General features: G+C 41.1%; 1 long non-coding RNA gene and 1 pseudogene across 1 annotated transcript in view; both read left to right on the top strand.

Moving 5' to 3' along the window:
* Window positions 1-4,826: 4,826 nt before the first annotated feature.
* The window catches only part of LOC108351758 (uncharacterized), a 61,258-nt gene continuing 39,261 nt past the window's right edge, over window positions 4,827-26,823 (top strand). The window contains exon 1 of the long non-coding RNA XR_010054444.1: window positions 4,827-6,881. This is a non-coding gene — a long non-coding RNA (uncharacterized LOC108351758). The remainder of the gene's footprint in view (window positions 6,882-26,823) is intronic.
* On the top strand, window positions 21,203-21,324 carry LOC120094499 (small nucleolar RNA SNORA17; annotated as a pseudogene).

The raw sequence follows: 26,823 nt of genomic DNA, 5'->3' as shown, positions 1-26,823 counted from the left end.
GAAAAGTTAGAAGGGATCATAGTATTAACTATCTACCCAGGAAAACCCATAACTCTTGTAAATATGTGTATAAATACATAAGCACATTTAAATGAAACATTTCTATCTGTACTGACAATGCTCCCTTCAAGAGCCAAAGACCATTTAATAAAACTTCTAACACTAGGCACAAGAAACCACCTTTTGAGTTGTTGGTCAGTTTGCCAAGAGACTCTCAAGATAATGAAGGCTATTGCTATTGCCCTCCATTGTCCTTCAGTGGTAGAAAGTGTTAACCAAATAATCCCTTTATTGCTGAACATGCCACAGAGTTAAACAGAGGCCCAGAGGCCTCTGATATGGAACTAATTTGTAAGCCTCCTGCCTGAGGATTAGCTTCTACCAGAAGGCTCCATGTAAGCTTTCAAAGGAGAGAAGAAACAAACAGCTCTACCCAGGTATGACACATATGAAACACAATAAGGTCTAGTGTGTCAAGCAACCCTTAGTTGGCTGCAGTGGGGCACATATATTGGTGATAACCATTAGCTCTCCAGTAGGACTCGAGACCTGCTCACCAAGAGTAATGTAGCCAACTACTCAGGCTAGTGAAGTCATGGATCTTGGAAGAGAATCTACAACTACAACTACCAAAACTAAACCACCATACTAAACCACCATCTACTAAATCACCATAAACTCTAACTACATCCTAAATATTTGTCCTTTACTAACAGATAAGTGTTATCATCATTCTTCATCAAGTAAAGTTCTCTTTGCAAAAGACAGAGACCATTCAGAAGACCATAACCAATCAAAACACAGAACTGTGGAACTCAGTACCAACTACAATATAATTCCTGTACCTAGGACTCAGGAATCATTGCAGAAGAAGGGGCAGGAAGATTGTAAGAGCCAGGGCATTGGGGGTGGGGGTGGGTTTGCTGTGAGTTTGTATCTTTTGGGAATGTGAGAAGCCACACCTCTGAAGTCTCACCAACATGCCTGTCTAAACATGAGATGAACAAAGAAAACAATAATAGATATGCCAGAGTTAATGCAGAAAAGCCCAGGAAGTCTCAACCATATGCACAGAACTGCAGGCAACCAAGGAATGCCGAAAGTGGAAGAAATAGTTTTCCTCTGTGAAGAGCCCACCAATTGATTATCCCAGCACCAAATGTGTCAGTTTTGAAAACATACATGCAAGCAACATTGTATAGACTGAACAGATTGTATTTATGTATTTAGAAATACACAAGTACACACTTACATATATAACAATAATTAGTGGAAAAAGAAACCATGGATTTGAAAGAAAGCCAGAAGGAGTATATATGGCTAGGTTTGGAAGGAAGAAAGGGAGGGAAAAACAATGTATGTATTATAATCTCAAAACAATAAAAAATAATTTGTGGTTTCTGATAATGCTGGAGTTGGCTGTGATTAAAAGGAGAACAGCATCACTTGGGGGAAAACCTTGTGGGATGTATTCCCTGAAGGTCAGCATACAGAAGTTGTGGTCTGTTGGGGAGCTAAGGCTGTCAGCAGAACAGCAAATAATGTGTGAGATTCTCCCACACGGTACCAGGTTTGAAGGATTGAAAGACTCTCGGAGAGCATCTGAGGTTTGGCAGTGTGTGGCAGGGTTGGAGTCTCTGTGAAGCAAAGGTGGGAGAGGTTATGGGTAAAGGTGCAGTAGTAGAAACCCCCGGATTGAAGGAGTTTCTGAATCGAAGACTATGCTTGCTGAAAAGTCCAATTCTGTTGTTTTTTTACTGTGTGACTGTGGCTAAGTGGTTTAGCTCTGGTTTGCTTCCTTCTACTGTAACATTGGAGCAATTTTGTCACAGAGCTACAGTTTATTTCCAAGGTTGTGGTAGAAATGAAGGGGTATTTTCTGAGATTAGTTAACCAAAGCTTAGTGTCTAAGATATTGACATATCAGATATTATCCATGTATAATTTAAAATATCTGTACAACCACCTTTCTAATTAGACTGGTAAATCTTTTAGGCTAGAGTGTAACACTGTCATTAAATGTGGGCAAACAGGGCTTAAAACACCTCTGATTAATTACATGGTAGTTTGTTCAAGGTGAAGTAAACACAGAAATACATACATACACACACACACACACACACACAGACACACACACACACAAACACACACACCAGATTGATTGTTCACAGTAAAAAGAGGGAACTTTTGCAAGCAATTGTCAAACAGAAATTACATGTTAACCTGTACAATATGGGAGACATATGTTGTCTCAGGATAATATATCTGAAAGCAAGAGTTAGGTTTTTGAATGCAAGAAATATGCCTCAGGCTGCTTCCTGATTTAGAGAGTGCTCCATTTCTTTTGCAAGCTCTGCGGACATTTCATTCTTTACTCAGACACCACATCCTCAGCTGGTTCCACATGGCGCAGAGAGACGCAGTGATACAGTCATGAGATAGCTTTTCTTAGCGTGCACCATGCTGCATATTAATAGACAGTGTTCAGACCAGGTGAAATCATCCAAACACCATGGGAAATACTCTTGTGACTTGACAAATAGTGTTTTGCCCTAGAAGCAAAGACTCTGGAAATCCTGATTGTAAGCTCCCTGAGGGATTAACATATTTATAATATGGACGGGCACACTGAGCCTTTTGAAGTCCCAATATCTCCCATGAGCATGATTGCATCCTCAACTCATAGACTCTCAAGATAAGAGGTCTCTGTTTCCCCTCCAGATCAAGGAGTTTGATGGCATCGAATTCCATCTCCTGCTCTGCCTTTCTCCTAAACAGCAGACCGAAAAGTTAACGTCCAGTAAAGAGGGCATCGTGTCTAACAGGCTCTACGCTTAGCAATGCTGTTCATAGCAATGCTGCCCAATAAAAAAGTGACTGGTTTCCTGCTTTCGCTATATGAGGAGGAGGTGCTTGCTGATGAAGTTTTCCTCTGTGAAGTTCTCATGATATACAGGGAGAAAAGATATTTCATATAAGGGAAGCGATCAGGTCGGAGTTCTACAGAGCGATCTACGGATGCTCATGATGGCTACCTGAGGAAAATGTTTTCCTCTCTACTGTCTTTTTATGTTGCTAGTCCCGCTGTTTACTCTTCTGCCTATTTTGCTTTTTATCTTTAGGAATGAAGTGTGGTCATTAAAACACATGTCTTACAGATGCTGGCCTAATTGGATTTACATGCAATCCCTAGTAGTTATTAGAAGGATGACCCCGGTGAGTTACCTTTTATACCCTAATTTTTACAGGGTAAGATGTCTCCTTCCAGTGGTCTAACATGTGAAAGAGTGTATTGCTAGCTACACAAGTGGTGATTCTTATGCTCCCAAAGCTCTTGCAAGTAAGCACCCAGTAGGTCCACTGTTTGGAACCCTGGCACTTGATAGTATTGAAGAAGGACTTCGAGAGTCCATCACATCCTTCTGTGTAGAGTGCTGTGAGGACTGCAGAAACAGATGGGAACTCTTTGTGCCTAGGACACAGTCAGGATCTACGTTCACCAAATAGTTGGTTGTTACTAATTTTCTTTCTCTTTGACACCTAGACCACAAGTGTTTGTGTCAATTAAGAGTTCTCACTGAATCTAGTTAAATTTATTTTTCACTTAGAGGTTTTGGTCTCATTATCTTAATCCTTTCAGGTAGGCAAAACTAACTGCCTTCAATAGGCAATTTACAACAGTGAGTGTGTATGGGTGTCAGTTCTGGAGGAAGAGACATACAAGAGAAAGGTGCCAGGAGATTGGTGTCTGGAGAGGACCTGTTCCTCATATGGTAGAAAGTGAAAGCACAGCTCTTTCTTAGGGACCACTAATTCATGAGGGTGACTGACTCCTTCCTGACTTCACTGACTCAACAGAAGTCTCTGCCTCTTTCATTATTTATAATGGTTATGGTCTGTGTGTGAGAGAGCACACATGTATGCTCTGTAACATGTGTGTGGTGGTCAGAGGACCACTTTCTAGAATTCCCACAAAGCCCCCATGCTGAAGGCTTGGATATCAGACTATGGTGTTGTTGGGAGTTAGTACTGTTTTTTTAGGTGGTGAAACCTACCAGGAGGAAGTTAAGTCATTGGAAGCATGTTCCTAAAGAGAATATTGGGAGTTCTTCATAGCTGACACCGAGTGATGAGCAGGTCTCAGGACAAACAGCACAAGCGCTGCAAGACTGGGGATAAGAGAAAGCCCTACTGCAAGACAGGGAAGTGCGAGCTAGGATGGGCTGCTACCAACACTAAGATTAACCATCGTTGTATACATTCACAGTCCAAGTTCAAGAATGCAAGAAGTACCATGCCCTGAGATTGGATGTGAGGAACTTTTTCTGGGACTCTGAGTGTTATATTCACAAAAAAGATCATTGATGTTGTCTTCAATGTATCTGTTAACAAGCTGGTGGTCTGCACCAAGACCCTGATGAGGAATTGCTTTTTGCTTCCTGCCAGCACACCAAACCGACAGTGTCCCACTATGCCCTACCCTTGGGCTACAAGGAGGGGGCCAAGCTGACTCCTGAGGAGGAAGAGATTTTTAAGTAAAAACTGATCCAAGGAAATTCAAAAGAACTATGATGGAAGGAAAAAGAATGCTAAAATCAGCAGACTTTTGGATGAGCAGTTCTAGCAGTGCAAGCTCCTTCCTTTATTGCCTTAAGATCAGGCCAGTGTGGCAGAGCAGATGGTTATGTGCTAGAAGACAAGGAACTGGAGTTCTATCTGACCAATAATAAAGCCAGAAAAGGCAAATAAATCATCATTCATAGCTCATGTAATAAAGGTGTTTATTGTTTTATGGAGGGAGAGAGAGAGAGAGAGAGAGAGAGAGAGAGAGAGAGAGAGAGAGAGAGAGAAATATCATATCCTGGGATTCTGTCTTCCTCTTGTTTCTCCCCCTCCTTTCTCTTCTCCTCTCCTCTTTCCCTCCCTCCCTTATCCCTCCCCCCCCCACTATGGGGTAGATAGGTTTCTACCATTAAGCATGTTTCTGCACAACAAGGTCTTCTTACTTGGCACAAGCCCAAAGCAACTGAACCAAGAAATCATAGACTAAAACCCATGAACAATATCTTTTCTTCTTTTAACTTTGTTTTTCTCAGGTATTTTGTCAAAACAATAGAAAATTCACTAAAACAACTTAGAAAGAGGAGAGATGAGACACACAACATCCCCCACCCTCAAAACTCAATGACCCTTAGGCAGAGTGGATGGAAAGATTGTCAAAGTCAGAAGAGAGGTCAGGAAGGACCAGAGTTAAGACATGCCATTTGGGCATGAAAGGATGCCAGTACTCAGGAACTCACAGCAACTGTGGTTGCCTTCATAAGACCTACACAAGGTTAAGCTACTCAACATACTAGCATGAAGCGGGGTGGGGTGGGGAAGGGCTCACAAGACTGAACTGATGAGCTACTTACAGTTGGTGCTTCTTGGAGATGAAGAGTCAGTTTTTTAAAGGCTGTGGCTCCTTGTAGGTTAATAATTTTCCAGTGGATGGGTCTGTACCCAGGAGTTATATGCATAGGAATAATTGGATACAAAGTTGGGTGGTAGTGGGGAGGCGAGAGAGCAGGTCTGTGAGGAGCTAGGGGAAGGAGTTTGTGTGTGAGGTGAATATGATCAATGTACACTATATGAAATTCTCAAATAATTATTGAAAATAATCTTTAAAGATGATTTACTTCTGCTCATAGTTTTAGAGACTCCAGTCCATTTTTGACAGACCGATTGCTTCTGGGTCAGAGATGAGTCAGGACAACATAGGGGGCGTACATGGCAGTGGGAAATGCTCATCTTGTGGTGGTCAGGAAATGAACCTTAGACCATGATCCCAGTGATCATAAATGTCCCACCAGACCCCATCTCTTACAATTTTTATTACCTCCCAACAGTGCCAGGGGATTTAACACTCCTACCTTGGAGTTTTGTCCAGATCTAAACTATAGCAGGGGCTTGACTTTTACAGCTTGTCTCTGCCATTCCCTCACCCACATCTTTTTAATGGTGGGCCTTCTGTATGTCCACTGCCATGGTTGGTGCTACTGCTAATTTAGGGAACATTTGCCAAAACAAACTCGTGCACCAAACACACCTGTGTGCGACAATTTTTTTTTTTACCTTTATAGTGTGGATAGGGATTCAAAACTCACACCACAACCATTTGTAAAATGTTTTATTGTTGTCTAAGGGATTCCCCCACTCCCATGATTTTTACCTGGAAACATTCCACACTCTCCATACTGTCCCAGAGGTGGGTATGCAGAGAAGATTTCCTTTTATGGCTCTAATTTCAAAAGCAGAGGAGTCAACATTTCATTCTTGCTGGTAAAGTCATGGTATTAAAAGCCAGCATATTTTACCTCTAAGTGTATCCCACAAAGACTAGTTAACCAGTCAAGATTTGGTGGGAATATCGTGAGTATAAATAAAATAAACATTTCACCCTAAGTAATACCTAGCTTGCTAGTGATAAACATCTATCTAGTTTTAAACATTGTTTTTCTTGCCTTAACGGCACAGACAAATGGAGAAACCTGTCTTCTTGCCCATGCCTGAGGGTGGAGCATGACAGAAGTAATGATTGAGTTCTTATGTGGAGCTGAAGCCAACCGTGAGCTGAGGACATGAGTGATCTGATACTGATAGTCTCACTAGGCCTCTTTCTGTGGGCTGTTCCTATCTCTTGGAGAAGCACATCACTGTGTGTCACAGGAGGAAGTACACAGTACTGACAGGTAAATGTGTAGTAAGCATGAGAGAGAGAGAGGCCTTTACTAACATTGACCTATCTACTTTCTCTTCCCATCTCTGACCAGGCCTGTGGTTCATCAGCTAAGAGATCTGTTTTACCTTCCCTGGATGAAAGACTTTTGCTGTCTGTCATGGTAAGGAAGAGCAGTCACTTGGCTCTTGGTACTTGAGAAGACGGGAAAACTCACATGGCATCCACCAGTATTTCTTTTTCTTTTTTTCCCCCCACCAGTATTTCGTAATTAATGTTTTATATGCCTGTAATGACAATTTTGGAATTTTGGTTTCTTTAAAAAATCACAGAAATATTATAAGAATGTGTCTTCATTTTACTCCCAGGTGTGGCATATGGTGTTGTTTCAGATTGTTCACAGCAGCTGACTTTGATTTGCCTCATGCTCTAGCAGGGGTGTGATTTTCCCAGGGACAGATAGTTTTTGTTGACTGTGTGACATGTGGAATTCTGAGGACTTTTCAGAGGTTAGATGAATGCTGGGGCTTTGAGAGGTGGGGTGGGGTGGGTTGGTGGTTGGTGGTTAATGGTCATTCGGGGGAGTTGATTGCAGTTAGCTAGTAGTCAGGTTCAAAGAAGAAATGAGAAGAAAGACATCAGATATTCTCTCTCTCTCTCTCTCTCTCTCTCTCTCTCTCTCTCTCTCCTCCCTGATATTCTTCTTTCTCTCCTATATAGTGATGGAGTGAAACTGGGGGGATAAAGAGTGGGAAGAAAAGAAAACACAAAGTAGCAAAAGTCAACTCTATCTGCCCCTGTCTCCAAAGGTCCTATGCTGCCACAGTTCTCTTTCTTTCTTTTAATAGATTTATTTGTTTCTATTTATATGACTACACTGTAGCTGTCTTCAGAAACACCAGAAGAGGGCATCAGATCCCATTATAGACAGTTGCGATTGCTGAGAATTGAGCTCAGGACCTCTGGAAGAGCAGTCAGTACTTTTAACCTCTGAATGATCTCTCCAGCCCTCACAAATCCCATTTCCTTCAGTTTTCCCTTCTATCTGTTAGTGTCTTGCCTCCAAACACGTGCTGTCTATTTCACTATTCTTTTCTGCCCTAGAATCTAGAATATTGATTCTGTCTTCTCCATTCCTTTAGTTCTATAGATTTATCATTTAACATAAGCAAACACATTATTGTCTGCCATTCTTGTAGAACTTTTGTGGGGGAACAGAGATAACAAAAGCTTCCATTCTTAACAAAAAAGTAAATACAAAATATTACTTACGTTTTTTATATTTCTCTGAGATTCTCTTTAAACATTTAATATGAAATTGAATTGGTTTGGTACTCATTAAAACACTCAAATCATACTTTTCTCCTCTTTAGTTACATAACTAACAATTTAAAGTTCTATAAATTTTATATTTCCTTCTTTTTTTTTTTTTCGGAGCTGGGGATCGAACCCAGGGCCTTGCGCTTGCTAGGCAAGCGCTCTACCACTGAGCTAAATCCCTAACCCCTTTATATTTCCTTCTTAAGTGGAGGTCGATATGGGAAACTCAGCAGAGCTCAGTAAGATGGTGTGCCTTGTGTTCTGAAGCATTTTGTTGTAGAAACACTGAAAGCTTGAATCCATTACTCAAGAGTAGCATAGAACCTAATCCCTGGACATCCGTAAGATAGTTGTGACAAACCGTATTACATTTAGATGAAAACAAGGCTGAATGAGGGTTAGATGTATAACTCCCAATCATGTCTGGCCCATGGCTAATGTACAGCAAGGTTGATTCCCTTTCCTGGTACCAGAAGGAAGAGGAGCTGTGATAGCTTTCATCATAGAAGGCAGGAAAAGATGGGACCCTTGAGAGTCCTCACCATTTCTCTGGAGACCATATTTGTTTCTGTGGAATTTGCATATCTTCTGCTATGGTAAAAATTTGGGGAAAAGAGACTTGAAAATAGAGAAAAATTTTGTAAACATGAAAAGGAAAAAATAAAGAGAAGACTAATATGAAAGACATATTGTTGAGGGGGGGGCAATAGTGGGATATCTGATCACCCCCAAGAAGTAATATCCAAAGGTGATTATCTGGTTGAGGGACTATCTTAGAGTTTTATTGCTGTGAAGAGATACCATGTCCAAGACAACTCTTGTAAAGGACATTTAATTGGAGTTGGTTTAGAGTTTCAGAGGTTCAGTCCATTATCATCATGGTAAGAAGCACGGCATCATGTAGAAGACTTGGTGCTGAAGGATCTGAGAGCTCTAGATCTTGATCTGAAGGGAGCCAGGAGGTGACTGTCTTCCACGGGCAGCCAGGAGGAGGGTCTCTTCCACACTGGTTGAAACTTGAACACGAGGAGACCTCAAAGCCCACCTAACAGTGACAAACTTCCTCCAACATGGAGACAACTTCCTCCAATAAGGTCATCCCTCCTAATAGTGCTAATTGTGTAAGTGCACATGCCAACTGTGTGCACATGCATGTGAAGGTCTGAGGTCAAACTTGGGTGTTATTACTTAGACACTATGCATCTTGTTTTTTGAGATAGAGTTTCTCATTGACTTGAAACTTGCCAGCTATGTTCTGCTGGCTGGTGAGAGTGCTTCAGTGACACACCTGTTTCTACCACCCCAGTTCTGGGATTATAAGCACATGTCACTAGGCCCTAGTGAAACATAGGTTTTGAGATATCTTCTGATCCCTGGACCTCCTTTCCCTATAGCCTAACTATGGTCACTCATTAGAACTCTTGCTGGGATGTTGAAAAGACAAATGGAAGCAGAAAAGACCTGAACTATTCCCTTCAGCTGCTGACTGAAAACTTAGAAGTTAGGTAAAGTATAAATGGAAGTGAACTTTCTTCATCACCAGTAAGATTTAATTAAACCTGCTCTACCTATTCATCAATATTGGAGATAATTAGAAATTGGCTACATGCCGATTCAAAGGAATGGTATATCATTTAAATAAGTGGGCTACATCTGGATGTTTTTATTCCATTAAGAAAATAAAATGTTTCCACCTCACTTCCTAAATGACCCCACAAACCAGTCATTATCCCAGTATTTCTCCCTCCCTGCCCCCAACTCTATCCCTCCTGTTCCCAACCCCACCTGGGAACACTCATGAAACATACTCTATTTTCCCTTCCCAGGGAGATCCTTGCATCTGCCCTCAAGCCCTTCTTGTTGCTTAGTCTCTCTGGGTTTGTGGGGTGTAGCATGATTGTCTTTTAGTTTACAGTTAATGTCCACTTACTTGTCATGTTTGTCTTTGTGGGTCTCGGTTTCTTAGTTTCATACATATGTCTGCAAATTTCATGATGTTGTTTTTAATAGCTGAGTTATACTCCATTGTATTATTGTACCACATTTTCTCTATCCATCATTCAGTTGAGGGACATCTAGGTTGTTTATAGATGAGTATTGAGGTGATCAATTCCCAATTTTTTTTTTCAGAAACTATCACATTGACTTCGAAAGTGGTCATACAAGTTCGTACATCCACATCAGTGAAGCAGTGTTTTCCTAACTCTATAGCCTAGTCAACATGGGATGTCATTTGTGGTTTTAGATCTTAGCCATTCTGTCAGGAATAAGATGAATCTGAAAAGTAATTTTGATTTACATTTCCGTGATGGCTAAGAATGTTGAACTTTTAAGTGTTTTGGGGCATTTGAGATTTACAATGGAAACTCCATACAATCTACAAGAGGAACACTTTACTAGCAAAGACTCCTAATAATGGGGGAGGGAGCATGGAGCCTGAACTGTCCATCTTCTGCAACCAGGAAAGGTCTCAAATGAAGGGATTAGGACACCAACCCAGCCACAAAACCTTCAACCTACATTTGTCCTGCCTGCAGAGTGTACTGGGATCTGAGCCTAGCAGAATAGTCATCAAAGAGACCAGCGAGACTTCATCCAGCAACCCATGGTAGCAGGTGGAGAATCCTACAGCTAAATAGTAGGCAAAGCTCAGGGAGGGAGGGGAAGGATCAGAGGAACCACAAGGGTCATAATAACACGGCCCACAGAATCAACTGACCATGACCATGATGACATGACTCATGGGGGCTCACAGGAATTAGGGAGCCAACGGGAGTCTGGTCCTCTGTGTATATGATATGGGTACATTGCTTGGTGTTCTTGAGGGCATCCCAACAGTGGGAGTAGGGGCTGTTCCTGACTCTTTTACCTACTTTTGGAAGCCCTTTCCTCTTAGTCACTTGCCTTGTCCAGCTTTGATGTGACGGTATGTACCTGGTCTTATTGCAACTTGTGGTTGGTTGATGTCCCCAGGAAGCCCACTCTTTTCTGAGGGGAAGTGAAAATGAGGGATTGGAGGGAGAGGAAACTGTGGTTGTGATGTAATAAACAAGAGAAGAATAAAAAGGAAAAAAAAAAGAAAATAAAATGTCAGACCTAGTTAAAAGCTTGGATCATTTTCAAAATTTTGAGTTAGCAAAATTTTAGTAGGCATTGATAGAAAAACAGAAAGAACAGCACAGGAATTAATTACCAGACACCGAGACTGCTTTTAAACAGGAAATAGTACACCATTTTGTACAGACAGGAAGAAGTTTACGCTGGCCCTGTTTTACCTATTTTCAACATCCACAGCTATAATTTTGACCTCAGTTAGAGCGATCCAATTTTGATAGAAATCCCAGCTGAGTTTTCATCAAGTAGAATTTTGTGACTACACAAAAGGTTTGAAAATGGCAGACTATTCCTCCTCCGCAGCTTATAAAATGATAAAAAAATTATTTATGAAAAAAACTTAAACAAATCCATGTTGTTCTGCAGTACTGCTTCTGGTATTGTTTCTAACTCCCCATCCCTTAGACGTCAGTGTGACTCTTGATCTGGGGGTGTTGTGTGGTCAGGTGTGGCTTGTGCCTGGCTTTTGTTCAAAGCAGCCTCATCTTTCATCAACTCATCCAATGTCATTTCTGGTCTTAGTGTCCCGTGATGGTCTGCATCCCATTTCAACAATCACATCCTCATAATGACATGAGCATCCTAACTGTGGCTGTTCTCTCTGCCACTGCTGTGACTGACTGCAATTCATGGGTCTAAAGTATCATCACCAGCTGTAACGCCACAATAAATACAGCTGCTGCTTCTGATTTGCTCACACAGGGCCCATTCCTACAAGGCCAGGACAAGAGACCCTCCCTCTTCACCATGTTTCTCAAGTGCTTGTCAAGTCCTTTGCTGTCTTTGGGACTGCATGATTTTTTTTTTAAATACAGAACCACAGCTTTTAAACGACACATTAAAATCAACAGTATTTCTGCTGAAATTTCTACCATCTGGCAATGTCTCCCCCACTCCATTGAAGTCATCAATTTCAGTGCCTTTTCTGGGCTTTGCTTTGAAATATCTTTCTAAATCTGAACTACAGGGCTTGCCAGTTAACTGCTGGTGTCTCTTAGACACAGAATCAGAGCGCAGCTTATCTAACTGCTGTAACACAGTGGGATCTTGAATTCTTTTGGTAAAGTATATCATAGATAAAACAGATAAAGTATATCATAGATAAAACAGAGATTGGTTTTCTTCTTCCTGGAGCTTTTCCTACAGCATATTCTTCCTCTTCCCTCCCCAAAGTGTTTTAGTCTCATGATGGCTTGTATGTGGGTTCACTGTGGGTAAAGCCCTATGCCACCAGCTATTCCCTTTACATTTTCTGAAGCTGTCATCTGGCTATCTGGGGTTTCTTAGATCCTTTGGAGATAGTAAAAATGAATTAGTGATGGGGATTCCTGTCCAGGGAATCTTTCCACTCTTTATTTTTTTCTAATATTACACCATGATTTTTTTCAAACAGAGATAAGTGGAATATTACAGTAAGTACCATGTACCTATCAGCTAGAGTGTGTCATTAATATTACCACACTAGGTTTGTCATGTATGTATGTATGTATGTATGTATGTATGTATGTATGTATGTATACATGGATGCATGTTTATCCTTATCTCCAACTCTTAGGCCATCTAACTTTTTGGTAGGTGTTTCCAATTGCACTTAAGTACCAATAGGCTTATTTCTTAGTTCGCTGAGTGTGTGATGTGTCTCTGTCCTTGTCACTAACCATTTCACTATGATGAATGTGTTATTTATGCTGACTGGGAATTGATGAGAATATTAAAATCAAGGAATGATGTTTTAGAGCTAGGGAGATCCTTACTCTCTCCCTGGCATTTTGTTGGAACTCACAATCCTAACTTATGTCTCTTGACATCTCTTGCTTCTTTAAAAGTGATCTTTCCGTTGTCATACAACATTCTATGAGTTTTCTTCAGATCTACCTTCCAGTTTATGAATGTTTCTCTTTACTTGAGTTTAATTTTAATCTACATAACTCATTAGGTGAGTTTCTCATTTTCTATGTCTGCTCAATGTAATAGAATATAACCTTTGAATTTATGTAACATACACAACTTCTAGAATTCATAGAACACACACAACTTCTAGAATTCATAGAATACACACACACACACACACACACACACACACACACACACACACACACACTTTCAGGAAAAGACTTTCAATTCCTTTTCAAATCTGCCTTGCTGATTTTGATAGAATTTTGGTGATTTTGTTACATTTCCTCCTTTTCTTTTTTATTACATATATTTATTATTTGATATTTGATAGTTTCTATATCTGTAATCTTGTTTGTAGAACTCTAGACTGTAGAGAGTTCTTGCTGATACATTCTCATAGTGACTTGTTTCCTTTAATGGTGAATGTGAATGCCCTCTGATTGGCACACCCATGTGACCTCAGCATGTCCTCTGCGTAAACTATACCCTCTAGAGCAGGCATTCCTTTGCCTCTGTTGGGTACCAGGGCATTACCATCAGAGAACATTTAAACTAGAGTCTTGATTTAGAGGTTTTGTTTGCTTGCTTGCGTTTGACAGCATACATAGTGTAAATTTAGGTCCTTATCTTTGTCGTCGGTGAGTAGCTTTAGATCAGGAATATTGAGATAGGAAGATGTCGTGCTGATGTTCTTGCTACCTTTCGTGAAGGAAACTGATGCTCAGAATTCTGGTCTTTAAGCTGCTATCTCTGATTGGATGGTACCTTTCTGAGTACCCAGGCTTAGGATGTGTCTCCTGGAGAGGAACTGGCTCCCTATTTGTTTGTCATCTTGATGGTTTGTGAATTTTTATTATTTCTGGTATTTGAAGACTTACCTTATTTTCCTGATAACTTCCCCATCATTAGCATTATGATTTATTAAATTCAATTAATATTTTTATTTGTTTTACACTCGAGGAAATATGAATATTGTGGGAAAGACACATGCATAATATACTTTGAAAACCAAAATAAGTTAGTCAGCGCCAAAATACACTTTTAGGTGAGACTCTCTATGGATACAGTTTTCTAGTTGGATTATTTTAGAGTGTGGGAGAAACCGGTGTAGTTAAAAATGATTAATGGAGAAAGAATAGAAAAAGATGGAAGAATTTCCATTATAAGCTATTTTCTATATGCCAAGCCAATGTGAAAGTCTCTATTTCTTGCCTTTGGGTTTTTATATGTATCATGAAATGAGTATTGCTAATTACAGAGTTCTAGATTTTCAAAGCTTTGGTGAGATAGCACATAAAGTATGGGAGATTTTATGGACAGTCCGAAGTGAGTGTAGTCTAGAGTTAACCTAGTGCTTCCTACTAAGACTCAAAAGGAAGCTGGGGAGATGGCGCTTGTTGTTCCTGCAGTGGCCTAAGGTTTGATTCTTAACACCTACACCTACACGGTGGCTCACAGCCATCCATGGCTCCAGTTCCAGGTAATCAATGCCCTCTGACTTCTGGAGGCATCAGACATGCACGTGGCATACATATACACAGATGGGACATTTATACACTCAGTAAAATAAGTATTCTAAAAAGACTGAAAAAATTTAAGCCTTTAATCAATGTACCATAAATATCCATATTATGAGATTCATTGTAAACTTTCAACTTGTGTACACAGTGGGTAGAGACAAAGTTAAGATGGTTTGTAGAGTGGTCTCAAACATTTATCATTTCTCCATAGTTACAAAAAAGGCATTGAAAATCTGCTTTACCTCCCCCATAGAGGCAAAGGGGAGGAGGGGTGAGAGAGGGGGTTTGTGGAGGGGAAACCAGAAAGGAGGATATCCTTTGAAATGTAAACACATACAATGATTAACAAAATAAACTGTTAAAATTAAGTTCTCAGTTTTAAAAATAGACCATATAATATCAAAATTTTGTATCCATCAATTCAGAATCAGAGTATAAGTGATGGACCTTAAGACTCAGATATCTTTCCTTCTTCTAAGTTTAAAGGCACACGTTTATGATAGTTTTGGCTGTACTCATCGCTGGTGCAGGTAAAAGTAACACTGGGAGAAGATGCGCTGATATTAGAAAGTCAATTTAAATCTGAAAAAGTTTAAAAATGTTGTCAAGTGATCAAAAAAGATCTGAAGTAATTGCAATATACTTTGTAATATTTAGTTACTTTTGTAAAGTAGCCCTTGAAACAAAATGAAGCTCGTTATATCTCTGAACTGTTAGAGAAAAACTGTATTAAAATTAAATGAAGAGGGTAAGAAAGAATATCTGTTTTCCTAGCTGTTTGAAATATACAATTAGTAGTTGCCATGCTTAGCTATCTTACCACTATAGTATGCTGCTATTCAGTCTACTCCGACATGCTAACCCAACCATTTCCCAGTGTCTGTTAAGCATTGTTCTCCCTGTTCTTTACTTCTGTGGAACTCACTTTCTCTCTGTAAGAGCACACGTGACCTTTGTCTTTCTGCGCCCGTGTCTGAGTTCACCTAATACACTGCCTTCCAGTTTCATCTGCTATCACAAATTACAGAATTCCATTCTTTTGTGGCTAAACAACAATATTTGCATATGATAGCACATTTTCTTTGCCTGGGCACCTGCTGATGGACATTTATGTTTGATTTTGTGTCTTGGCTATTGGGAAAAAGGCTGTGGTGAACGTGTGCCTGCAGATGTCTCTTTAATATACTGATTTTAATTTATTTTGACCCCCACCCACACTCAGAAGTGATGATACCAGATCACATAGCCTAATAGGACATTAACAGGTATTTCCTTGAATTTTCTTGGAGACATAGTCAATGTCATTGTACATGTAACAGGATCAAAGTGAAGTGTTAGATTCCATCTAATGGAATGGCAGAAGGCAAAACAACCAATGGGACAAAGGGCAGGGGAATCACATTGAATAAAATATTCTGATGAGTGTTGCTTCAATAAAGATGTCAATGAATTTACAGAAGATTTCTCAAGAAAGTTCCAAGATCTTTAAATAACTCAAAAATCTTCAACTCTGATAGATTTTGTACTTCACCCTGATGAAGTCCATTTTTTTATTCTCAAAAGCTGAATGGGTTAGGAGATTTAGCTCAGTGGTAGAGCACTTGCCTAGCAAGTACAAGGCCCTGGGTTTGGTCCTCAGCTGGGTGGTGGGGGTGGGGTAAATTTATAATGGGGTAATTTTATATATTTCCAACTGTGGTAAATTTATAAAGCTCCTTTGAACTTATAGCCAAAGATAGGATGTCTGGATTTCATGCCTGCATTCATTTGATTTGTTAAATAGAAGTAGTTTCTTTACAGAGTGGGTTTTAACTATGGAAGAGAAGGAGAATGACCTTGGGTCATTTGGATACATAGTCTGGATGTCTCTGAATGTCACTAAGTTTTGTCAGTTGTAGCGATTAAGACTTGTCTCAATCAGGGTTGTCCTAGATTGTCTTTGACATTTTCTGGGTAGGGACATTCCTGCTAGGAATGTCTTCTAGTTGTTTTAAACTGAGAACTCAGCTCACTGTTATGATTGATGCAACTATTGGCCAAAAACCTTATGAATCCAAACCTGATTGAAAAATTTGACAAAAAAAATCCAGGTACTGCTGTTCTGTGAGTCACAGCAGAGGAAGATGCCAAGGGCTTCTGTCTGTTAAAACTCAGAGATTTTGGCTAAGGAGGGGATGGCCTCTGTGTGGTATGATGGGGGACCTAAGACTTCTGGCCTCCTCCTAGGGCTACTTAATCAAGGCTATGGGGAGATCTGCTCTCAGCACAAACACTTTCAAAATGCTGCTGACTATGTAAATGGATGTGTGTCAAAACAAAGGGCAGTGGAGCAAAGGGATCAAAAGAAACTGGGCATTTTTACCAGCAGCTGAGACAGAGGAACAGTGATTAGTGAAAGACCAGCTGGAGAAAGGTAACTGTGGCCTAATCGCTAATCCCTTTGTCTCTGAGCATACAATATGAGTGAATAAGCTAGCATAGTCATTATGTAATATTATGCCCCCTTTTAACAATTACCTACCTAAATTACTAAATTAGATTGACTAATGACTATTGACTAATGAGTGCATTTAGTTTCTGATTACACAAAGGACAAAGGGACTGCTTTTAATTATATATGGTATGGCTATGAAAATAACAATAATTATTCTTTTATTTATTTGACTATATTACTGGTCATAAAAGAAGCTCGTTATTATATGATTATGTTAACTTTCCTATCAAAAGCATGTTCGTAACATTGATCAGGAATTGCATTTCAGTAGACTCTAGCAAGCACTGTGTGCTTTGGAAATGAATTGTGTTTGCTTTTAGAACATATTGCATGCTAAACAAAGTTTAACTCCTCATGGAAAATAGAATTCCTAGCCTTGGAATCAAATATCAGATGATTTTATTGACAGATAATAATTGTACATTTTCACGGATGCTCTGTGAGTTTTGGTGCACTTTTTACATAATATAACATTCAATTACCATGGTTTGATTCTTTCAAACATCTCAAATCTCCTTTCTAGCTCTTTTGACTTACATAATTTAATGCACCTGACCTTTTGTATAACAGAGCGTGGGCACTCACCCCTCCCATCTGGCTGAGATGTAAGCTCCATAGACAGTAGAGAAAAGGGGTTGCTTTTTAAAATGGAGTTTACTCCATTGGATAAATGTTCACACTCTGACATCATGAATCCTCTGAAATGTCTAAAATTTGGGGCGGGGGGAGAGCTTGTTGATGTTGATGTTGTCCTTTGTCTAAAACACACACAGCGTTCAGCAGATCCTCAAAGGGGCGATGATTAAGGCCCCCACCTAGGATAATGATAGTTTCACAGGGGAGCTTTCTCTATAAATGCAGCAGATTGACTATATTTCTCAGAGTTTTCTAATGCCCATAGTCCTAAAAAGTCAAATGTTTGACAAAACAAAATGGGTCGTTCTATTAAAGTTTTAATAAAAGTATTATAACAGTTTTTGAGGACTCTAGCATTTTATAACACATAAAACCTGTGAGCTGTTTCCATGTAACATGAATGACTTAGATGTGTGATTTCACCTAACTGTATAACCCAGTCTCAGAATTTGTTTGGTTTTTACTTTGTCATGTTCCAAGTTTTCACATGCACGGCCATTTAACAGTGTTTAGAATTAAGTAATTAAGTTATGAGATGATTAAAACTTTAGGATAGCATCTCCCCTCTCCTCTCTCCCTCTCTCCTTATTCCTTCTCTCTTTCTTCCTTCCCACCTTCCTTCTCCCCTTCTCCCTCCTCCTCTTCTCTTTCTTTCCTCCTTTCCTACCTCTCTCCCTTCCAATCTCTTTTATTTCTTCCTTCTTTCCTTACTTTTGTTCTTTTCTTTTAATAGTACACTAAAAACTAGTATGTCGTGTAAAGAATGTTGTGCAACAACGACCACAATTAATACACCTCGAATACCCCAATTTTTAAATTTATTACTTGTAATTTGTTTCTCTAAAGTGGAGAAAGAAAATAAAGGCTCCTACCTAATGAAAGAGGAAAAAGAAATAACTGTCCTCATTAAACTAACATCTGATCTCCTGTAGTTCCAACTTTCATTTTGAAGCATTAATAACTTGTCATTTGTGGAAATACTTTGAATAGCATAAGGCCTTGATTGACTGCAGGGTTGTAACTCAGTCACCAGCCTCTTCTGACATCACATCCCTAGGGGTGTGGCTGAGGCCTTAGGAATGGCAGCAAAGTCCCAAGCCTGAATTACAGCTTTGTTATTCAATCCAACCCAGGCTTTGTTATTTATAGTACAGAGAAACAGAGTTCGAACTTTCCGAAAGAGGAAAACAATAAATCAAGCTAACAAGATGACCGACTCTAATATTAAAATATAAAGCTCTATGATGTAGGGGGAGAAAAATTAATGAGGATGTGACGTGAGGTTATTAAAGGTGTGATGGGCAGGAGACGGGATGGATTATGGGCAAATGAAATGAAGTATTTCACTAGAAGGCAGTCGAGTGCTATGGAAGTTATTAAATGAACAGTCAACAGAGCCAGCCCCGTTACCATAGTGACCTAATACAGATGAACTTTCTTTGAACACCCTTGCACCAACAGCTCCCATCTTGCTATGTGGCACACAATAAGAACAGGATGCAAATACTGTGGAGTTATTTCACCATCACTGATGTTGCTTTAGAGCATTTCCTACCTGAGATGGGGAGCCATGACGCCGGGGGAAGCCTGAAACCAAGATAAGCAAAGATGGCTTGGGGTGGTCATCAAATCCTAAATTTGTCATTTAAAGGTTATAATATGGGTGTGAGGATGACTGTGTTCTTCTTCATGGAAACAGTGTAGGAATCAAGATGTGGACCAGTGACCATCGAGGATGTTGGATGACTCTGTCACCAGTAACAGAGTTAGCACTAAACCCAGTTTCTCAGTGTACAGCCTTTAACCTCCCTGAGTTGTTTCCGAAATCCACCTACATACTCACTCTTCCTCTCTCCCTCATCATCCCGTCAAAACTTTAAGCCTCATTTCCTGTCTAGCAGTTAATAAAAGAAAAGCGCCACCCCCACAGCCTTCCCCAGGCCACCCTCCCATCCCTTTAGATTTATAAGCCTTTGTCTTAGAGTTGGTTTTCTCACCTTTGTTTAGCGTTTATCAGCTTGTTAGACCAGGGATATTGAAATGGGATGGATTCAAGCAAAGATTCAGACCCTAACATAGTATGGCTGGCTATGAAAATCAGTATCTAAGTTAGTACCCTTGAAGGCTGGTCTTAACAGGAACGATTTCCTCTTCAAAAGCAATTTCAAGACGACCTGTTTGTAGGTCTTAGTTTGCTAATGTTGTCTGAGAGCCAATGTGTGATGAAGCGTTTTTAAAAAATGCATTGTGTTACCATAAAGTATTTTATACTTTTAGTTTTCTTGGGGGGAAAGCTGTTCCTCCATAGGCCACAGTTTGCATCTACAACAATTTGTCAAGTGGTTGCCATAAAAATAAAAACTGCGTGGCTTAAACTAGAATTTATTTTCTCACAGATCTTGGGGCCAGGAGTTCAAGAACAAAGTACCACAGACTTGCTTTCTCCTGATGTTACTCTCCTTGGCTTGTGGCTGCCTGTCACTTCACATGGTCTTTATACAAACGAGCCCACACCTCATCCTTTTAGAACACTAGTCAGAATGAATCAGGAACCACCTTAAGGGTTTCATATTATTTAAGAGATCTTTTTTCTAAGTCATCTCTGAAGTAATGGCAATTAAAGTGTCAACATATAAGTTCAAGGCACTTCTGCCCATGACGGTATCACAGTCTCTTTATCATGAACAGGAAGAAATTAGGACCCGGAGAGAAAGTATCTACAGTTGCACAGGTAATTACTGACATAACTGCTATCAATATTTGAGGTCAGATTTAGTAGTAAGACTATATGTGGTTAATATTTAACCAAAAAAAATATTGTAGAAGGGAATGTGAAGTAGCAATAGTAGCAATTTAATTCACATTTATTGAATGATTGATGACATCTGCTAAGTAGAGATAAGAATTAATTATAGTTTTGTACCTTTAAAAATGTGTGTGGAGATGATACATAGATAGAGAAAAAGAACAGGGGAACCAAAGGAAAAAACTGGCCACATTCTCTCTCTCTCTCTCTCTCTCTCTCTCTCTCTCTCTCTCTCTCTCTCTCTTGCACACACACACACACACACACACACACACACACACACACACACACACATTAGTAAGGGTAGGTCTTCCCTGATAGCTACGGGAAAAGCAGAAGGGCCAAAAAGGTTCCTGTGAATGAACTCCCCTCCTGCACAGCTCCCCTAGTCTCCCAGATGTAGCTATGGGAGGAGCTTAATGGAGGCAGAAGCCAATACCTTGGTACCAGTTCAAATACTGGAACAGGTTTGATGTTTGCAAATGAATAAAAATAATATTGAATGAATAATGGATAATGAATAATGAATAAACAATTCACTAAGCATGGAATAATATGGTCTAAAATTGCAGTCTGAAATGGCCCCATCATAGAAACCTTTGCCTGTATTCAAGGCAAACAGAAAATCTAATTCTTTTGCAGTAGCAGAAACAAGCTCTACAATTAGTTAATACTGTGCATTTAAAATGACTATTACATCTGCCCCTAGCAGCGTGGCTGCTGTGTCACATGTGTGTCAGTAGGTGGCAGAGAGGAGAGAGGCTGTGTCTATCTCAGGGTTCTGATCTACGAACATCTGAGTGATTAGTAGCCTAACATTCCCTGAGAAAAGCAAGACTGACATGGTCACCAGATTGGTGTCAGACAGGCCCAGAGTGGGCTCCCAGGATGGGGATCAAGCCAGAGACTAGAAGAACCCAATCTGGGGCCTTGAGCCTTGGGCAGGAGTGAACCCAAAGCAAACAATCCCTACAAGGAGCCACTCAGATGGGCTGGGTGAGGAGCAAGCCTGAGATGACCACCAGACTGGTGCCATGGGGCCGAGACTGGGAGCTCATTCTGGTGCTATGTAGGCCTGGGGCAGGCAGATGAGGACTGAGATGACTCCTGCCCTGTGTCATAATGCACAGGCAGGGCATAGCACTCCCGAGACCACTCCTGAGATGACCCAGACTCTCAGAGACCCCAGGCACCGCTAAGAGGAACAAGTAAGTGGTAGAGAAATGGAAGAGAAAGAGAAACAGAAGGATTTGGGTGCAATGAAGGGAAGCAGAGCTGGAGACTCCAGGGTAGTGAGGAACAGCTTTATGTGAGAAGCTGGTCCTGGCCTGTGCTGCCACTGTGGAGGGGTGGCCTGTCTGGGTCTGAGTGTTATACATAACTGGCCCCACTCCTTACTTGGGCATTGTGAGAGATGTGGCCCTGAGGCCTTGAGAGGAGGAGAGGTGACCCCACCCATAGCCAGTTGCATTGGGAGAGTAGACTCTGAACAATGCATGAGTTTTGGGTGAGCTAGTGCCAAGCATATGAGCATAGTAGAGCTGGCCCTACCATTTGTCTCCCCTGAAGTGGCATGATCGAGGAGGAGATACCCTCCTTCCACTCCCCACCTCACCACATGCAGCAGGTGGGAGAACTGGTCCTGGGGTCATGAGAGCAGGAGAGCGGGCCACACCCCTCACCAGCTCCAGCACTTGGGAGAGCAAGCCCTGGACCTCACCTGGGCAGCACAGTAGAGCTGACCCTAATGGCTGGGATGCCGGCGAGTAGGTCCTGAAGGTGCCAGTGTGGGAGAGATGGTTCCACAATTTGTCTGCCATGTGGCAGTGTGGGCAAGTGAGAGATGCCCTTCCTTATTCTTGGCCCTTGCAATCTATGGCAGGCAGGAGAGCTGGCTCTGGGTTGTGAGAATAAGAGTGCAGTGGATCAAGGACCTCCACATCAAACCAGACACACTCAAACTAATAGAAGAAAAACTAGGGAAGCATCTGGAACACATGGGCACTAGAAAAAATTTCCTGAACAAAACACCAATGGCTTATGCTCTAAGATCAAGAATCCACAAATGGGATCTCATAAAACTGCAAAGCTTCTGTAAGGCAAAGGACACTGTGGTTAGGACAAAACGGCAACCAACAGATTGGGAAAAGATCTTTACCAATCCTACAACAGATAGAGGCCTTATATCCAAAATATACAAAGAACTCAAGAAGTTAGACCGCAGGGAAACAAATAACCCTATTAAAAAATGGGGTTCAGAGCTAAACAAAGAATTCACAGCTGAGGAATGCCGAATGGCTGAGAAACACCTAAAGAAATGTTCAACATCTTTAGTCATAAGGGAAATGCAAATCAAAACAACCCTGAGATTTCACCTCACACCAGTGCGATTGGCTAAGATCAAAAACTCAGGTGACAGCAGATGCTGGCGAGGATGTGGAGAAAGAGGAACACTCCTCCATTGTTGGTGGGATTGCAGACTGGTAAAACCATTCTGGAAATCAGTCTGGAGGTTCCTCAGAAAATTGGACATTGAACTGCCTGAGGATCCAGCTATACCTCTCTTGGGCATATACCCAAAAGATGCCTCAACATATAAAAGAGACACGTGCTCCACTATGTTCATCGCAGCCTTATTTATAATAGCCAGAAAATGGAAAGAACCCAGATGCCCTTCAACAGAGGAATGGGTACAGAAAATGTGGTACATCTACACAATGGAATATTACTCAGCTATCAAAAACAACGAGTTTATGAAATTCGTAGGCAAATGGTTGGAACTGGAAAATATCATCCTGAGTGAGCTAACCCAATCACAGAAAGACATACATGGTATGCACTCATTGATAAGTGGCTATTAGCCCAAATGCTTGAATTACCCTAGATCCCTAGAACAAACGAAACTCAAGACGGATGATCAAAATGTGAATGCTTCACTCCTTCTTTAAATGAGGAAAAAGAATACCCTTGGCAGGGAAGGGAGAGGCAAAGATTAAAACAGAGACTGAAGGAACACCCATTCAGAGCCTGCCCCACATGTGGCCCATACATATACAGCCACCCAATTAGACAAGATGGATGAAGCAAAGAAGTGCAGACTGACAGGAGCCGGATGTAGATCGCTCCTGAGAGACACAGCCAGAATACAGCAAATACAGAGGCGAATGCCAGCAGCAAACCACTGAACTGAGAATAGGTCCCCTATTGAAGGAATCAGAGAAAGAACTGGAAGAGCTTGAAGGGGCTCGAGACCCCAAAAGTACAACAATGCCAAGTAACCAGAGCTTCCAGGGACCAAGCCACTACCTAAAGACTATACATGGACTGACCCTGGACTCTGACCCCATAGGTAGCAATGAATATCCTAGTAAGAGCACCAGTGGAAGGGGAAGCCCTGGGTCCTGCTAAGACTGAACCCCCAGTGAACTAGTCTATGGGGGGAGGGCGGCAATGGGGGGAGGGTTGGGAAGGGAACACCCATAAGGAAGGGGAGGGGGGAGGGGGATGTTTGCCCGGAAACCGGGAAAGGGAATAACACTCGAAATGTATATAAGAAATGCTCAAGTTAATAAAAAAAAAAATGAAAAAAAAAAAAAGAAAATAACCAATTTAAAAAAAAAAAAAAAGAGTGCTGGCCCTGCCCCTCATGTGCTGCAGCACTCAGGAGAGAAGGCCCCTCACTATAGTGAGACTTCTGGAATTTTGGTTTCTTAAACACACACACACACACACACACACATGCACACACACACACGCACACGCACACACACACAGAGAGAGAGAGAGAGAGAGAGAGAGAGAGAGAGAGAGAGAGAGATTGATTATAAGAATATGTTTTATTTTAATCCTAGATATGGAGATGCTGCTTTGGACTGTCTGAAGCAGCTGACAATGATTTGCCTCATGCTTTAGCAGAGGCATGGTTTTGCCAAATGCAGATAGTTTCTGTGATTGTATGACATTTGGAATTTTGGGAACTTTTCAGAGGGTATTTAATGCTAGAGTTGATAGGCGGTTGTTGGTCATTCGGGGAGGTTGGTTATGGTTTGTAGTTGCTGTGGTCAAAGAAGAAACAAAAGGAAAGAAATTAGTGTCAGGGGGTCCTAATTTCTCTCTCCCCTCTATCCTTCTTTCTCTCCTATTCAGTGTTGGGAGGTAAAACTCAGAGGGGGGGGCAGGATGAAGGGTAGGAAAAGGAAGCACCCACAAAGTAGAAAAGACTAGATACTCTGCCCCTTGCCTGGGCAGCACAGTAGAGCTGGCCCTTGATGTGGGAGTTGCAGGTAAGCTACCCTTGAGGGTGGGCATGGGGGAGAACCAGGCCTGTTTCTTAACTGTGAAGTGGCATCTCAAGGAAGAGAGCCCCCCTACCTTTTGTCTTCACTATCTATAGCAGCAAAAGAGCTGTTCCTGGGGTGAAAAGAGTGGGACTGGTCATGTCCCTTACCAGCTGCAACACTTGAGAGAGCAAGCCTTGTCTGGGCAGCAGGGTAAAGATGGCCCTGGTGTGGGGAGTTGCTGGAGATCCAGCCCTGAAGGCATGAGAGTGGGCTGACCAGTTTGGATACCTGTCAAGACCAAATCCAGGACTTTGAATTGGCCTGCCCTAATATCTACTCATCAATGAACTGCTGGACTGCATGAAGGGGGTGGTCCTACAGATCCAAGCCCACAGGATCTCCATGGCATAGGGCGACAACAGAATATACAAGAGGAGTCCCAATGAGGTTCCAATATTGATAGAGTAGCTTGTACCAGGTCAATGAGACATTGCAGTGAACATTTGCAAGCAAAGAAATGTGGACAAAAGGTATACTGTGGGACATACTACACACTATAGCTTCTACAATGAAATTTTTTTTCTCTCTGTTGAGGGTGAGACTGAAAGGATAGAGGACAGGTAAAAAGGGAGGGAGAGATGAGTGTGATTGGGTATATAATAGGAAATTCACAAAGAACCAATACATTTTTTAAAAATGACTACTACAGACTTAATTTTTAGTTTTCTCATAGAGTAGTAGAAACACTAGATGAGCTTAATAAGTTGCATTATTGTTCATCTTAATTTTCTTAAGTATATTTTTTCTATGAGTAACGAGTATTATTTTGGTTTTGTTTTGTTTTAATATGCCTAGTATATCATAACTATGCACCTTACAAACCTATTTTCACATTTGGGAGCCTTCCTAAAGGTCTAGAGCGGGTGTTATTCACTTGCTTCTTTTGGCTCAGTCATTCTCTTTGACCTTTGGGGTTATGGTTTATATATGAAAAGTTTCCTACAGGCTCCGTGCATCAGGGTTGCCAGTTTATGGGGTTTTAGGAAATGACTTGGTTTTGAAGGCTCTACCTAAGCAATGGATTAATTTCCTGCTGGGATTACAATGTGATAGCATTACCGGGAGGTGTGGCAAACAAAGTAAAACCCTCAGGGCCCAAACTGCGATACAATTATCTTGTTTTTAGCCTCTTCCTGACACAGCACTTCCTGCTGCCATGACGTAAGCAGTCTCCCATGCTTCATGCTCCCACGCTCACATGCTTTCTCACCTTAATCTCATTCCAACTGACCTTGGACTGGAAACTCTCAAACCATGAGCAAAATAAATCCTCTCTCCTAACATGTTTCCTCTCTGCTGTTCACCATTGTGACAAAAATCCTGACTAATACATCCGTTGCTTTCTCTCTTTGTATTATGTATTTAGATTTTGCCCACTAGAAATACAATCTTACCTCTTCGTTAACATTTGGAAACACTTAAAGATTGGGTACTTCCTTAGAAGGATTATGAAATTCAAAGATATGAATTATGGAAATCGATGTGGCAGTGATGGTTATTATTATATCAATCTCCCCCAACAGTTAAGACTTCTATAGATTTGTTGGTTACCTCCCTCCTCAGTTTTTCCAGATAGATTGTTCTCTTTTCCCTTCCCTCTCCCATTCTTCTTTCTTAATCATTAGGTCATTATGAAACTCTGAGGGACATTTTCCTTTTGTAGCTAAAATGGCCGCTAAAGCACAGTAGTGTGGCTGGACTACTGAAGTAGGAAATTTCTTCCAAGCAGCTAGAGAAGACAGTTCAGGCCTTAATAGTACTTATTCTGAAATCATGAAGACAAGCTGGGTGTCTCTGAAGTACCTATAACCCAGGTGGAGAGCACAAGCCTCAGGGTCAGGGGTGAGACCCGGCCTCAAAGAAATAGATGGAGAATAACAGAGGATGCTACTCAGTGCTTCTCTCTCTCTCTCTCTCTCTCTCTCTCTCTCTCTCTCTCTCTCTCTCTCTCTCTCTCACACACACACACACACACACAC

Source organism: Rattus norvegicus, chromosome 8 (assembly GCF_036323735.1).
Source record: "Rattus norvegicus strain BN/NHsdMcwi chromosome 8, GRCr8, whole genome shotgun sequence".
NCBI classification, from domain to species: domain Eukaryota; kingdom Metazoa; phylum Chordata; class Mammalia; order Rodentia; family Muridae; genus Rattus; species Rattus norvegicus.
The sequence above is the reverse complement of the archived record's forward strand: the minus strand, read 5'-3'. Positions and strand labels throughout refer to the sequence as shown.